The 13,121-nt window shown below is 40.6% G+C and overlaps 1 protein-coding gene across 2 annotated transcripts in view; it reads right to left on the bottom strand.

The window, feature by feature from the left end:
- Positions 1-13,121, bottom strand: part of SCFD2 (sec1 family domain containing 2) — a 369,475-nt gene that overhangs the window by 87,035 nt on the left and 269,319 nt on the right. The gene's annotated exons all lie outside the window — the stretch shown is intronic.

The following is a 13,121-nucleotide window of genomic DNA, read 5'->3' on the forward strand; positions in this document are numbered from 1 at the left end:
TGAATGCCAACTATAATTTTATATATATAATGTGATGGTTCAGTGTGAGGTCGGAGGGATAGTGGATGGGGGGAGGGGGGTTCACAGTATGAGGGATATAAATGATGAACGTCTAAGTATTACCTTGTTTTGTACACCTGAAACTAATAAATAAATTAATTAATATAAAAAAAAAAAAAGAGGGAAATTATATCATTGCAGGGCTATCTCAAGAAACAAGAAAAATCCCAGATAAATAACCTCACGTTACACCTTAAAGAACTATAAAAAGAACAAATGGAACCCAAGGTCACAGGAGAAAGAAAATAATAAAAATCAGAGCAGAACTAAATAAAATAGAGAACAAAAAGACAATAGAAAAAAATTAATGTGACAAAGAGCTGGTTGTTTGAAAAGATTAATAAAATTGACAAACCCTTGGCTAGACTCACTAAGATAAAAAGAGAAAAGACAGTAATAAACAAAAATCAGAAATGAATGAGGGGAAGTTATCACGGACACCACAGAAACACAAAGGATCATCCAAGAATACTATGAAGGACTATATGCCACCAAATTCAATAACCTACAAGAAATGAACAAGTTTTTAGAAACATATAGCCTTCCTAGGTTGAATCACAAAGAATTGGAAAACCTAAATAGACTGATCACAAGTAAGGAAATTGGAAACCTTCCCAAAAGCAAAATCCCGGCACCAGATGGCTTCACTAGTGAATTCTACCAAACCTTCAAAGAGGATCTAATACCTGTCCTCTTCAAATGCTTCCAAAAAATTGAAGAAGAGGTAATACTCGCTAACTAATTTTATGAGGACAACATTACCCTGATACCAAAACCCGGAAAGGACAACACACACACACAAAAAACTATAGACCTATATCTCTGATGAATACAGATGCAAAAATCCTAAACAAAATTCTAGCAAATCTAATAAAACAATGCATTAAAAAGATTATTCATCATGACCAACTGGGGTTCATCCCATGGGCACAAGGATGGTACAACATACACAAATCCATCAATGTGATATATCACGTAAACAAAATATAGGACAATAATTATGATTATATCAATTGATACAGAAAAAGCATTTGACAAGATACAACATCCATTTATGATTAAAACACTTAATAAAATTGGTATAGAAGAAAAATACCTTAACATAATAAAGGCCATGTATGACAAACCCTCAGCTAATATCATAATTAATGGTGAAAACTGAAGCCCTTTACTCTACGTTCAGGAACACAACAGGGCTGTCCCCTATCACCTCTGCTTTTCAACATAGTGTTGCAAGTCCTTGCCAGAGCAATCAGGCAGAGAAAGAAATAAAAGGCATCCAAATTGGGAACGAAGAAGTTAAATTGTCACTCTTTGCAGATGACATGATGCTATATATAGAAAACCCTAAAGACTCCACCAAAAAGCTACTAGAAACAATCAACGAATACAGTAAAGTTGCCGGCTACAAAATCAACGTACAAAAGTCCATTGCATTCCTATTTACTAACAATGAAATCTCAGAAAAAGAAATTTAAAAAAAGCAATTCCTTTTGCAATTGCAACAAAAAGAATAAAATACCTAGGAATAAACTTAACCAAGGATGTGAAGGACCTATCTGCTGAAAACTATAAGACATTTTTGAAAGAAATTGAAGAAGACACAAAGAAATGGAAAGACATTCCGTGCTCATGGATTGGAAGAATCAACATAGTTAAAATGGCCATATTACCCAAAACAATATACAGATTTAATGCAATCCCCATGAAAATCCCAATGGTATTTTTTAAAGAAATAGAACAAAAAATCATCAGATTAGTATAGAACCACAAAAGACCCTGAATAGCCAAAGCAATCCTAAGAAAAAAGAACAATGCTTGAGGTATCACACTCCCTGACTTCAGCTTGTACTACAGGGCAAAAATAATCAAAACAGCATGTTATTAGCAAAAAAACAGACATACAGACCAATGGAATAGAATTGAGAACCCAGAAATAAATCCTCATAAATATGGACAGATAATTTTGACAAGCCAAAAGCGTACAATAGAGAAAAGATAGTCTTTCAATAATGGTGCTGGGATAACTGGAAAGCGACGTGCAAAAGAATGAAATTGGACTGCTATCTGTCACCATGTACAAAAACTAATTCAAAATGGATCAAAGATCTAAACATAAGACCTGAAACAATAAACTCCATAGAAGAAAACATATGTACCAAACTTATGGACCTTGTGTTCAAAGAGCATTTTATGAATTTAACTCCAAAGGCAAGGGAAGTAAAAGCTAAAATAAACAAATGGGACTATACGAAACTTAAAAGCTTTTGCACAGCAAAAGAAACTATCAACAAAATAAAGAGGCGTCAACTGAATGGGAGAAGATTTTTGCAAACAGCACCTCCGATAAGAGGCTAATATCTAAAATATACAAGGAACTCATACAACTCAACAACAAAAGTACAAACAACCCAATTGAAAAATGGGCAGAAGACCTGAAGAGACATTTCTCCAAAGAGGACATAGAAATGGCAAATAGGCATATGAAAAAATACTCAACATCACTAATCATCAGAGAAATGCAAATAAAAACCACGATGAGATATCACCTCACCCCAGTCAGAATGGCTATCATCAACAAGACAAATAGTAACAAGTGGTGGAGAGGCTGTGGAGAAAAAGGAACCCTCATACACTGTTGGTGGGAATGCAGACTGGTGCAGCTGCTATGGAAGGCAGTGTGGAGGTTCCTCAAAAAATTACGAATAGAATTGCCATATGACCCAGCAATCCCTCCCCTGGGTATCTACCCAAAATATCTGAAAACATTTATCCATAAAGACATGTGTGCTCCAATGTTCATTGCAGCTTTGTTTACAGTGGCCAAGACATGGAAACAACCAAAATGTCCTTCGATAGATGAATGGATAAAGAAGTTGTGGTATACATACACAATGGAATACTATTTGGCAGTAAGAAAAGATGATATCGGACCAGTTGTGACAACATGGATGGATCTTGAGTTTATAATGTTAAGCGAAATAAGTCAGACAGAAAAAGTAGAGAACCATATGATTTCACAGATATGTGGTACATAAAACTGAAAACAACAAAAGAACAAGACAAACAAATGAAGGAACAAAAACTCATAGACAATAGTTTAGGGGTTATCAGAGGGTAAGGCAGGCGGGGAAGCAGGGCTCTAGAAGAGGGTAAACAGGGTGTAATATATGGTGATGGAAAAGGAATTGACTCTGGGTGGTGAACACACAATGTGATATATAGATGATGTATTACAGAATTGGATACCTGAAATCTACGTAACTTTACTAACAATTGCACCCCAATAAACTTAAAAAAAAACAAAAAAACCTCCAAAACACTCACATAGTAACCAAAACTGCACACGCGTACGCGTGCGTGCACACACACACACACACACACACACACACACACACCAGGGGTATTAAATGCTATTTATTCCATGTTGTAACCATTCATTCAAAAAGCTTTTATTGTCCACCTACTATGTGCCATAACTGTAGAAGCCAAGCTGGAGAATATTAGAAGGATTTATGCTAATCTTTGCATACAATTTTTGCATACTGGTGCATAGCTTTCCTTTTCTGGGAGCCATATTGAAAATATCCCAATAAATGTAGTGAGCTTAACGAAAGCTCAAAACCTTGAGGGGTCTACTATTGACAGTTTTCATAGCATGTTACTGATTTTTAAAGAATTCTTCACTAAGGGCATAGACATTATTTACCAATTTCCTGCCTCAGCCCAGGTCCCCTGGGTCCCTCTGGCAGCCCCACCCTGAGGCCCACTTTCCTCCAGCTGCTGAGTGCATGTTTTCTTAATCTGTCCCCACCACGTTAGGCCCACATCACGTCCCTGTCCTTCTGCCTACACTGTGACATGTGTTCTTGCACCCCCGCTGCTTCCTACCCTCTTCCCCTGCTGACTGGTTAGCATCCACGCACGCGGACTTTCTACAGTAGTGTGCAGATATTCCAAATGATGCCACTGCTGGTGACATTTCATCACTCAGCAGGGTGCATGTCTGCACGTAGGGTGATTCTGGGCCCAAGTCTGCTCTTCAATGCCTCCTCTAGGCCCTCCTGCTAGAGCCAGGATGTCTGTCTGGATCGGGCCTTTAGGCACCTACCACCGTTTGTGATTTGATTTCATTTGTCTTGACAGTTACGATAGAAGGAGCTTCAAAACTCACAATCCATTCTTTCCTAGTTATGGTTAGAAGAGCATAGTTTGATTCCTTCCTCCACGTCTTGTTACTCAAATAATTCGATTCTAGTTTCTTCCTATAATACTCTATGCTAATAATACTGCTAGTTATTATGAGAACTAAACCAACGTGGGTAAACGTGCCAAATACAGAACTTCATGGGTGCTAAAATTGTGCTGAATTTGGATATAGTTCCATAAAGGGACTTTTAGGAACAAGCATTTAAAATGGTATCATCTTATAAAAAATGACATCTGATATATAGTTCAGTCCTGACCTGCTCAGGTACCCAAATCTCCTTAGGCCACCAGGCCACCAGGACTCTGGGGCCAATACCTCATGTCCTGCTCTGTCCCATTCTGTCCTTCCTAATTGTCCACTTTTTGTTTTGTTTGAAGGCAATGTCCAAGGATTCAGGCTGAGCAATCTTCCCTGCTTGGAATTTAAAACTCTCTCGACTGATTACATGTGTGCTTTTATGACTTTCTCCTACACGTGTGCAAAGCAGGGTCAGTGTGAGCATGTGTCTCCGATGACCTGAATCCTTTCCCAGCCAGTGTCAGAGCAGAGCTCATCCATTTACCTGCTGCTGTGACCAGCCTTCTGAGTCTCCTTACAGTATTACCTTCCCAACCACTTCTACAATCTCTGTTTTCAGATTCATAACAATTTCTCCAGCAATCTCAACTATCCCTTAAAAGTAGTTCTTTATCTGGTTCTTCCCATCTACTACAGCTGCTTTGTAAAAATTAACTTTATTTTGTGGGACAGTTTTAGATTTACAAAGAAACTGAAGCCAGTACTGAGATGTCTCATGTGCCCCAGAACTTAGTTCCTTTATTATTGACATTTTGTATTAGTATGATACTTCTGTTACTATTAATTAATCAACTTTGTACTGAAGTCCGTATTTTATACAGACTTCCTCAGTTTGTAAAAAACTGTGGTAAATACACATAATATAAAATATACCATTTTAACCATTTTTAAATGTACAGCTTAGTGCACTGAGTGTATTCATGTTGCTGTACAACCAACACCGCCATCCATCTCCTCTCCAGAACGCCTTTCATCTTGCAAAACTGAATCTCTGTGCCCATTAAACAGTAAACCACCATTCTCCCTTCCCTCCAGCCCCTGGCAAATACCATTCTGCTTGTTGCTTCTAGGACTTTGACTATGCTAGGTATGTCTTGTAAGTGTAATTCTATGATGTTTGTCCTTTTGTGACTGGTTTATTAGTATAATATCTTCAAGTTTTATTTATGTTGTCCAACTTCTGCATCTTCACCAACTTCAGAAAGGCGTGATCCTGCACATTCTAGATCTTTCTATCGTGGCTTCATTCTACTTCCTACGTGATGCTCCACTATGCAGTTGGCCCTATTTGACCCCCAGCTTGCCTCTGTCTCTGGGACCTTGTCCTAAATCCCATTCAGCATCTGGGACACAAGAACCCCAACTTGGATTCACATTTTTAAAGCACCTACTACATGGCAATCTTTGTTCTAAGCACTATATACATATAACACGTATGATATTATATACATGTAACATACATATATAATATGTACAATAATATGACATATATACTATCTTGTTCAATCTTCACAACATCCCCGTGAGGTAGATACTACTAGTAATCCAATTTTACAGACCGGGAAACTCAGGCTTAGGGAGGCTAAGTAACGTGCCAAAGGAATACAGTTCACAAAAGGCAGTCCCAGAACTAGACAGAACCTAGGCAGTCCCAAATATCCTATAATGGCTCTTAGTTCCTGCCAGGCCTGGCTTTCCTTCCATGGGGAAGTGGTTCAGCTCTCTGTACTCCCACTCTGTCTACAAATGGACACATGGTCTTATCAACTATACTGCTGCCGACTCCTCTTAGAACCTTTCTCTGTTGCCCTGCCTGCTTGGCTGGGCCTGGTGGTTCCAGTGTTTTCCTGAGCCTGGCCTGAGCTTCTGAGCCCCCGTCCCCTGCTCTGTGGGCCACCTGGATGCTGGAGCCTATGCCTCATGCCTTCCTCTGTGTGATTCTGACCATGGCCCGTCCCCATCTCACTCCCATCAGTGTTGAGTTGCTTCCCAGTTCCAATATAACATTAGCGAGATCGTCTCAGTCAGTAATTTTTTGGTTAAATGTAATTATTTGCCTAATAGGCCAGGTGGCTCTAGTGTCCCACTAACTTTTTACTTTATAATCTAGAAGACTGGCAATTCACACTCATCCAATTCAAAAGCCACAATGGTCCTTTGACCTGGATTACTAGAGGACATTTCATAATTGGGACATGTCAGTGCCTCCTTAGGGGCAGCACAGCTTTCACAGTATCCTCGTTTCATTTCTAAAGTCATCTCTGGTCTCCTTTGGACGTGCGTACTGTGTTCCAGGCCCTGGGCGAGCGCCAAGGGTACAGGCTGCTGTCATTCAGTAGTGCAGAGAGATTTTAAATGCTGGGCACAAAAGGCATTCTTAGAAAAGGCAGAAAGTCAGAGGCTGCAGCAGGGAGGAGACAGGCACTTACAACAACAACCTGAGTTTAAATAGGAGCAAATCAGAACATGCAGGCCTGTCTAGTTGTATTGCTGAGCTGGGCTTTGTTAGTGTCTAATCTTCCAATCTGTGGCCACAGGGCAAACAGGTGATCAGGTGAGTGTGTGTGTGTGTGTTTCAGAGAGAGAGAGAGAGAGAGAGAGAGAGAGAGAGAGAGAGAGAGAGAGAGAGAGAGATCAGCACTTGTGCAGATTACAGCTGGCAGGCATGGAAGATAGATATTATGATAAATTCTTTACTGCAAAAAAGGAAGAGTGCACAAAGGTGGTCACGAACCTAGCCACAGAAAAGTGGTTGTGACAAGATTCTGATTTATACTTTAGCACTGCAAGACAGAGTGGGAAAGTGGTGGGGAAGAAACTGATGTTGTGGGGATTGGTAGCAGACTGTGTGTGTGTGTGTGTGTGTGTGTGTGTGTGTGTGTGTCTGGGAATGTGTGTGTGCACACAAGGGAGCTCATACAGGGACAGCCAAATGTTACTTGGAAATGGTGTTTTTAAACACATTTAAATATACTAAAATCATACATAAACCTATTGCTTCTGGACTAAATATTCAATGGTAGAAAAACAATATAGTAAATTACGATTCATGGGAGAATATAGTACAGTTATGAAATAGGTACGGGCTGTTTTTAAATATTCCATCGTTTGTCCTTCTGGGCACACCGTCAATGTACAACTCTGACACTTTGGCCAGTGGAAAGGAGTTGTAATGGGTGTTACTTCCAGGCAGAGTTTTAAGAGCCTGTCTGTAATCTGCTGTTTCTCCTTCCCCTGTCTCAGGGACCAGGGAAGTTTGTGTCGAGATGGGGTCTAATCCCCAGGGTCTGATCCTGAGAGAGACTATGATAAGTGGAGCCCTCTGCTGACCTGAGTTAGACACGCAGCGTGAATAAGATGTGAATTTGAGTTAAGCCCCCGAGATATCGGGATTGTGTTTACTAGAGTTACTCTACTGAAGAATATGAGCTGCAAGTACATTATGGAAAACATTACTAGTTTGAGCCTGGACTGGAAGACAACATGCAAAAATGAAAATCTTTTGTTAATTTTTCTAAAAGGGACAGTTTACTTTTTTATGATTACTTTTTCTTTAACTTATAAAAATGTTTTCAAAAAGATAGAAAGCTCAAGGAACACAAAAGAAAACAATTGGTTGTTTCTAAGATTCTGTTCTTATACAAATTTGGATTTCTAGCAGAAGGCTTTATAAAAGAAAGCGCAGTGAATAAGTTCCTGCTATTCTACCAAAAGGTGCTATTGTACTTAAATTAAGTAACATGCACTAGCAGTTTTAATAAATGAAATTTGTTAGGGAGGCATTTCCCTTGTCTTCCAGAGTCAAATAGAAAATTATTTCTTCCTTCAAACTCATAGGAAATGTTGTTTCCCTACCCCCACCTCCCTACCCCAGCTTTCTCTTAAAGCAGAAGTAGTATCTTGTCCAGACGCAGATATTTCTCTGCTAGGGCTTCATCTGTTCCCTAAATACTGAAAAGTCTGGTTGTGGGGAAGGGGTGCTTCTAGTACAAACACATTTGTAGTTTCTAGCACAAACTAGACATACAAAGCTTATGTAGAGAAAGGTGGGCTCAGTGAAATCAGAATGCCAACAGACCCCTGACACTGAAGGAGCTCACTTTCTTAGGGACCCAAACACCGATGACGTGTGACGATCTGCCACTTTCCTGAGGCATGGATTTGAATGCCTTGGGCCGACAGTAGGTGTGGGAGTTCCACTCTGGGTGAGCTCAGCCAACCGCCTAACGCCTATGGATCATCACAGCTTTCCTATTTGCTCATATTGAGAAAGAGATTACAGAGCTGAGATTCCGACATTGCCCGGGGGCAGGCAGCCTCATTCCACCATTTATTAGCTACGTAATCTTGGAAGACAAAATGAGTCATACATGTAAAGCTCTCATTTAAAGTGTGGAGCCTCACACACAGTAAGCACAGTGTCGGGTATTATTAGCTTACTGAAGTCACTGTAACTCCCTTGATTTGGCAACTTGTATTTCTAACAATTGCCCTACAGGAGAGTTAACTCCTTATACTGCCACTGGACATGGAGAGAAGCAGAAGGACGTGTGGATAACTGAAAATCCTTAGAAGAAATCCAGTATTTTTGTCCAATATTTATAGCATCATTAAGATTCCAAAGGGGCCACCTACACTCGACTACACTTTATAGGAGGAATTATTATTATTATAGCTTCATTTATGAACATGAACTTTGGCTAAGGGCTTAGGACTAGTTCCTAAGAATATTGAGGGTCTACGATATTCCACCCTAACGTACAGAGGATGGGCAGTCGTATCTCTTGCCCTTCACTTGCCCTTCCCACGCTGTGGGAAGAGTGACAGCACAGTATTTCCAGAAGATGACCACACCAGCAGGGGATGCCTTTGCTCAAGGGGCCAGACTCAGCTCAAGGGGCCAGACCACAGGCCAGAATGCTACAGGCATTTGGCAAGAACTGACTAAAAAAGAGGATCATCAGGCTTCCTTCTAGATTATTCGATTCAGTTGAAGACAGAAAGGATCTGAGGTAGACACTCTGTTCAGGAATAAAGACTGTATGACTGGTTAGTTTCTCTTGTGTTGTGGTTATTGGGAGGTTGAACGTATACCAAAAGGGGAAACTGATACAGAAGAGTTAATAGACCTACACAGCCTTGCTCATCATTCAGCCAGGTGAGTAAGGGACACTGAGGCCAGGACGATCCCTTCAATGAATTCTGACAGCCTAAGAAAGAGAAATAGACTGCCTATGGCAGATGAGAGAAACCTCCTGCAAGGGTTTTTGATGTGTCGTTAGTCAGAAGCCTAGAATCATGTATGAAACTGAAAGGGGGTTTGATTTCAAAGTAAGATTCGGAGTGACTTTTTTACTTGTGCCAATAGAATTAAGCTCCACAGAACAGAGATTGACACAAAATAGTTGGTTTTGTTCACTGCCGTATCTCCGGTCTTTAGAGCATTGCTTGGCACATAGAAAGTGCTGCATAATTACTTGTAGAGGGGGAGCATGAAGGAATGAAAGGGGCATTGTGGAGAGGGCAGCACGTAAAGCAAAGGGTCATCACAACCGAGGAGGAACTGAAGCTGTAGCCTCCAGGCCTACAGGCCCAACATGGGAGTTCGTTCCAGAAATTGCAAAAGTCAAGGCTGAGGAAACACAGCAAGACACCCCTGGAGCAGGGGAGTATACTCCTGGGCCCAGACAGAACTTCACTGCACGTCTGGTCACTGCTTTCCCTGGTGTTTTTCCCTACTCTCAGATGGCTTATAGGCATTTCTAAAACATTCTAACCAGTGTCTGGGAGTAAAGCTTGAGTTGTGCATACCTGAGCCCAACCCTTCTCGTGTGCAAATAGAAATAATATATCTTTCACGTGGTTGTGAGGATTAAATACAATAATGTATATATTAATAAAATATGTAGCACAGCATTTATATAACATCAGGACTCAACAAATGGTAATTGTGATAATTACAAAAGTATCAAATTATGCAGATGTTTTATTTCTTTAAAGTTTATTTTTAGATTCCCCCCCCCCAATTGTTGGATGTTTATTATGCTTAGTTGTTTTGACAAAATAAAAGGGTATATTTTGCTTTAAAACAAAGAAACAAAACTGGATGGATCAATGGATAAAAGGTAAAGCAATGGGACATCAATCTCAGGTAAAATGTGTGCTTTCGGAGTGGACCCTGGAATATGACAAAGGCACTGACAGCTCTCTGGTCTGGTCCCTTAGGAGTGAAGCCACACTTACAATGTGGTCCATTTGATAATCATCACTCTCAGGTAAAGCAGGGAGTGTGTCAGCCAAGGTGAGCTATTAAACTAACTCTATTTTTCTTTACGAGTAGTTAACAGTAAGGTAGAATACAAAAGACACTTTGGGGCTCAAAAGGGGTTAAGGAAATCACCCTGTGGCCTTCCTGGGGCACACAAACTTCTCCCAAATGATGGGTGAGAATAACAGCGGTTGTACAGTTTCTGGGTTGAGGTAATGACACAACCCAGGCTCTCTTTTGTCTCTTATATTTTCAGAATATTCTGAGGTTGTCTTTACAAAAGTACACACCTATGGATTTTGTTTAAATTCTGTGTCATTAAAACTTCACACTCACACACCCTATGATGAGGCACTTTAAACATACACTAACAAAACGAAGATGTTTGCCACACGACTAGGAGACTTCATTGGGATGTACCACCTTTCACTTAAAAGATGTCTTGTGTGATTAAAATCCTTAATTCAGAAATAACACAGTCAATCTTAGACAGGAGGCTACCAAAATAGAAAATCAAAACAGGATTCTGACATTTGTCCTGGCACTGAACCCCACTGGGCTATGTTACTGAGAACATAGTCAACCCCAATTATTTACACTCAGAAGAGAAAGAGACACATTTAATAGAAAAAAACATTGATAATCTAAAATCATGCTTATTTTCCCTTTAGAAAGAAGACATATATTCAGAAACATATGAAGGTGTGACAATTAAGTTCGTGAACTCACCCTAGAAAATGAGGTTGAACTCACCATACCTCATTGCTGAATACTCCCCTTGGGAAGCTATGCTCCGACGCCAGTGCCTAGTCCACCCTTCAAAGCAATTTTGGAACTCTTTTTTCTGGAATGGACATCAGAGCTGTCATTGTCGTATTATCCTTGATGTCCTGAATGTCATCAAAATGTCTTCCTTTCAATATTTCCTTTATCTTCAGGTAAGAAAGAAGTCATTGGGGGCCAGATCATGTGAGTAGGTAGGGTGTTCCAATACAGTTATTTGTTTACTGGCTAAAAACCCTCACAGACAGTGCCGTGTGAGCTGGTGCATTGTCGTGATGCAAGAGCCATGACTTGTTGGTGAAAAGTCCAGGTCATCTAACTTTTTCACGCAGCCTTTTCAGCACTTCCAAATAGTAAACCTGGTCAACTGTCTGTCCAGTTGGTACAAATGCATAATGAATAATCCCTCTGATATCAAAAAAAGGTTAGCAACATCATTGCAACAAGTTCGTAAACTTAATTGTCAGACCTCGTACAATAATCCAGGTTGATTGCCTTACCCCACGTCTCGCCTCAGTACATCTACTCAGGCCTACATGGCAGTTGATCAAGACTGTTCCTATCGTCCTTCCTCACTCAATCACTAGTTCCTAAATATCTATCCCTGCCCCTTCTTCTCTGCTTCCCCCATTTAGGTTCTCATCATCTCTGGATTACTTCCCCTCTTTTCTTCTCAGAAATGCTGCACAGCACAGGTCCAAGGGGCACATTTATATTGACCACAAAGTGAATGGTGTCCCCTAGAGTTGGCAATATGGCAGCCCTGCCCCCAGCCCTCCTTCACCCTGCCTCTTACACACCTTTTAAAATGCAAATATGGTTATGTTATTTCATATCTTAAAATCTTAAAAAATAATAGCAATGAAGATGGTAACAGCAGGTAAATACCAAGTGCAAGGCACAGAGCTCATGAAACATTTTACATGTTTTAATACGTAAATAATTGGCTTCTAACAGCAACCCAATTATTTTCACTTTATAGATTATTCCCATTTTATAGATAATAAAATGAGGCTCAGAGGTGTTGAGTAACTTGCCCAGGATCACACACACAGTTTTATTTTTTCAGTTTTTTAAATTATTTTTTTATTATTTTTTTGGGGGGGGAACAGGACTTTATTGGGGAACAGTGTGTACTTCCAGGACTTTTTTCCAAGTCAAGTTGTTGTCCTTTCAATCTTAGTTGTGGAGGGTGCCATTCAGCTTTAAGTTGTTGTCATTTCAGTCTCAGTTGTGGAGGGCGCAGCTCAGCTCCAGGTCCAGTTGCCGTTGCTAGTTGCAGAGGGTGCAGCCCACCATCCCTTGTGGGAGTCGAACCAGCAACCGTGTGGTTGAGAGGACGCGCTCCAACCAATTTAGCCATCTGAGAGCTCAGTGGCAGCTCAGTTCAAGGTGCCGTGTTCAATTTTAGTTGCAGGGGGCACTGCACACCATCCCTTGTGGGAGTCAAGGAATTGAACTGGCAACCTTGTGGTTGAGAGCCCACTGGCCCATGTGGGAACTGAACAGGCAGCCTTTGGACTTAGGAGCATGGAGCTCTAACCTCCTGAGCCACCAGGCCGGCCCCACACACAGTTTTAATGTCTCCTTTTCTCTGGGAGGGAGAATAACATAATGCTCCATAAAAGGGCTGAGGAGATAGTGGACTTGGGCGGGAATCTCAGCTATGTAGAATTACATGAGTTATTTCATGTAAAGTGGCATATAGTGAAGTCTCAATAA

Source organism: Rhinolophus hipposideros, assembly GCF_964194185.1.
Source record: "Rhinolophus hipposideros genome assembly, chromosome: 1".
Classification (NCBI taxonomy): Eukaryota; Metazoa; Chordata; class Mammalia; order Chiroptera; family Rhinolophidae; genus Rhinolophus; species Rhinolophus hipposideros.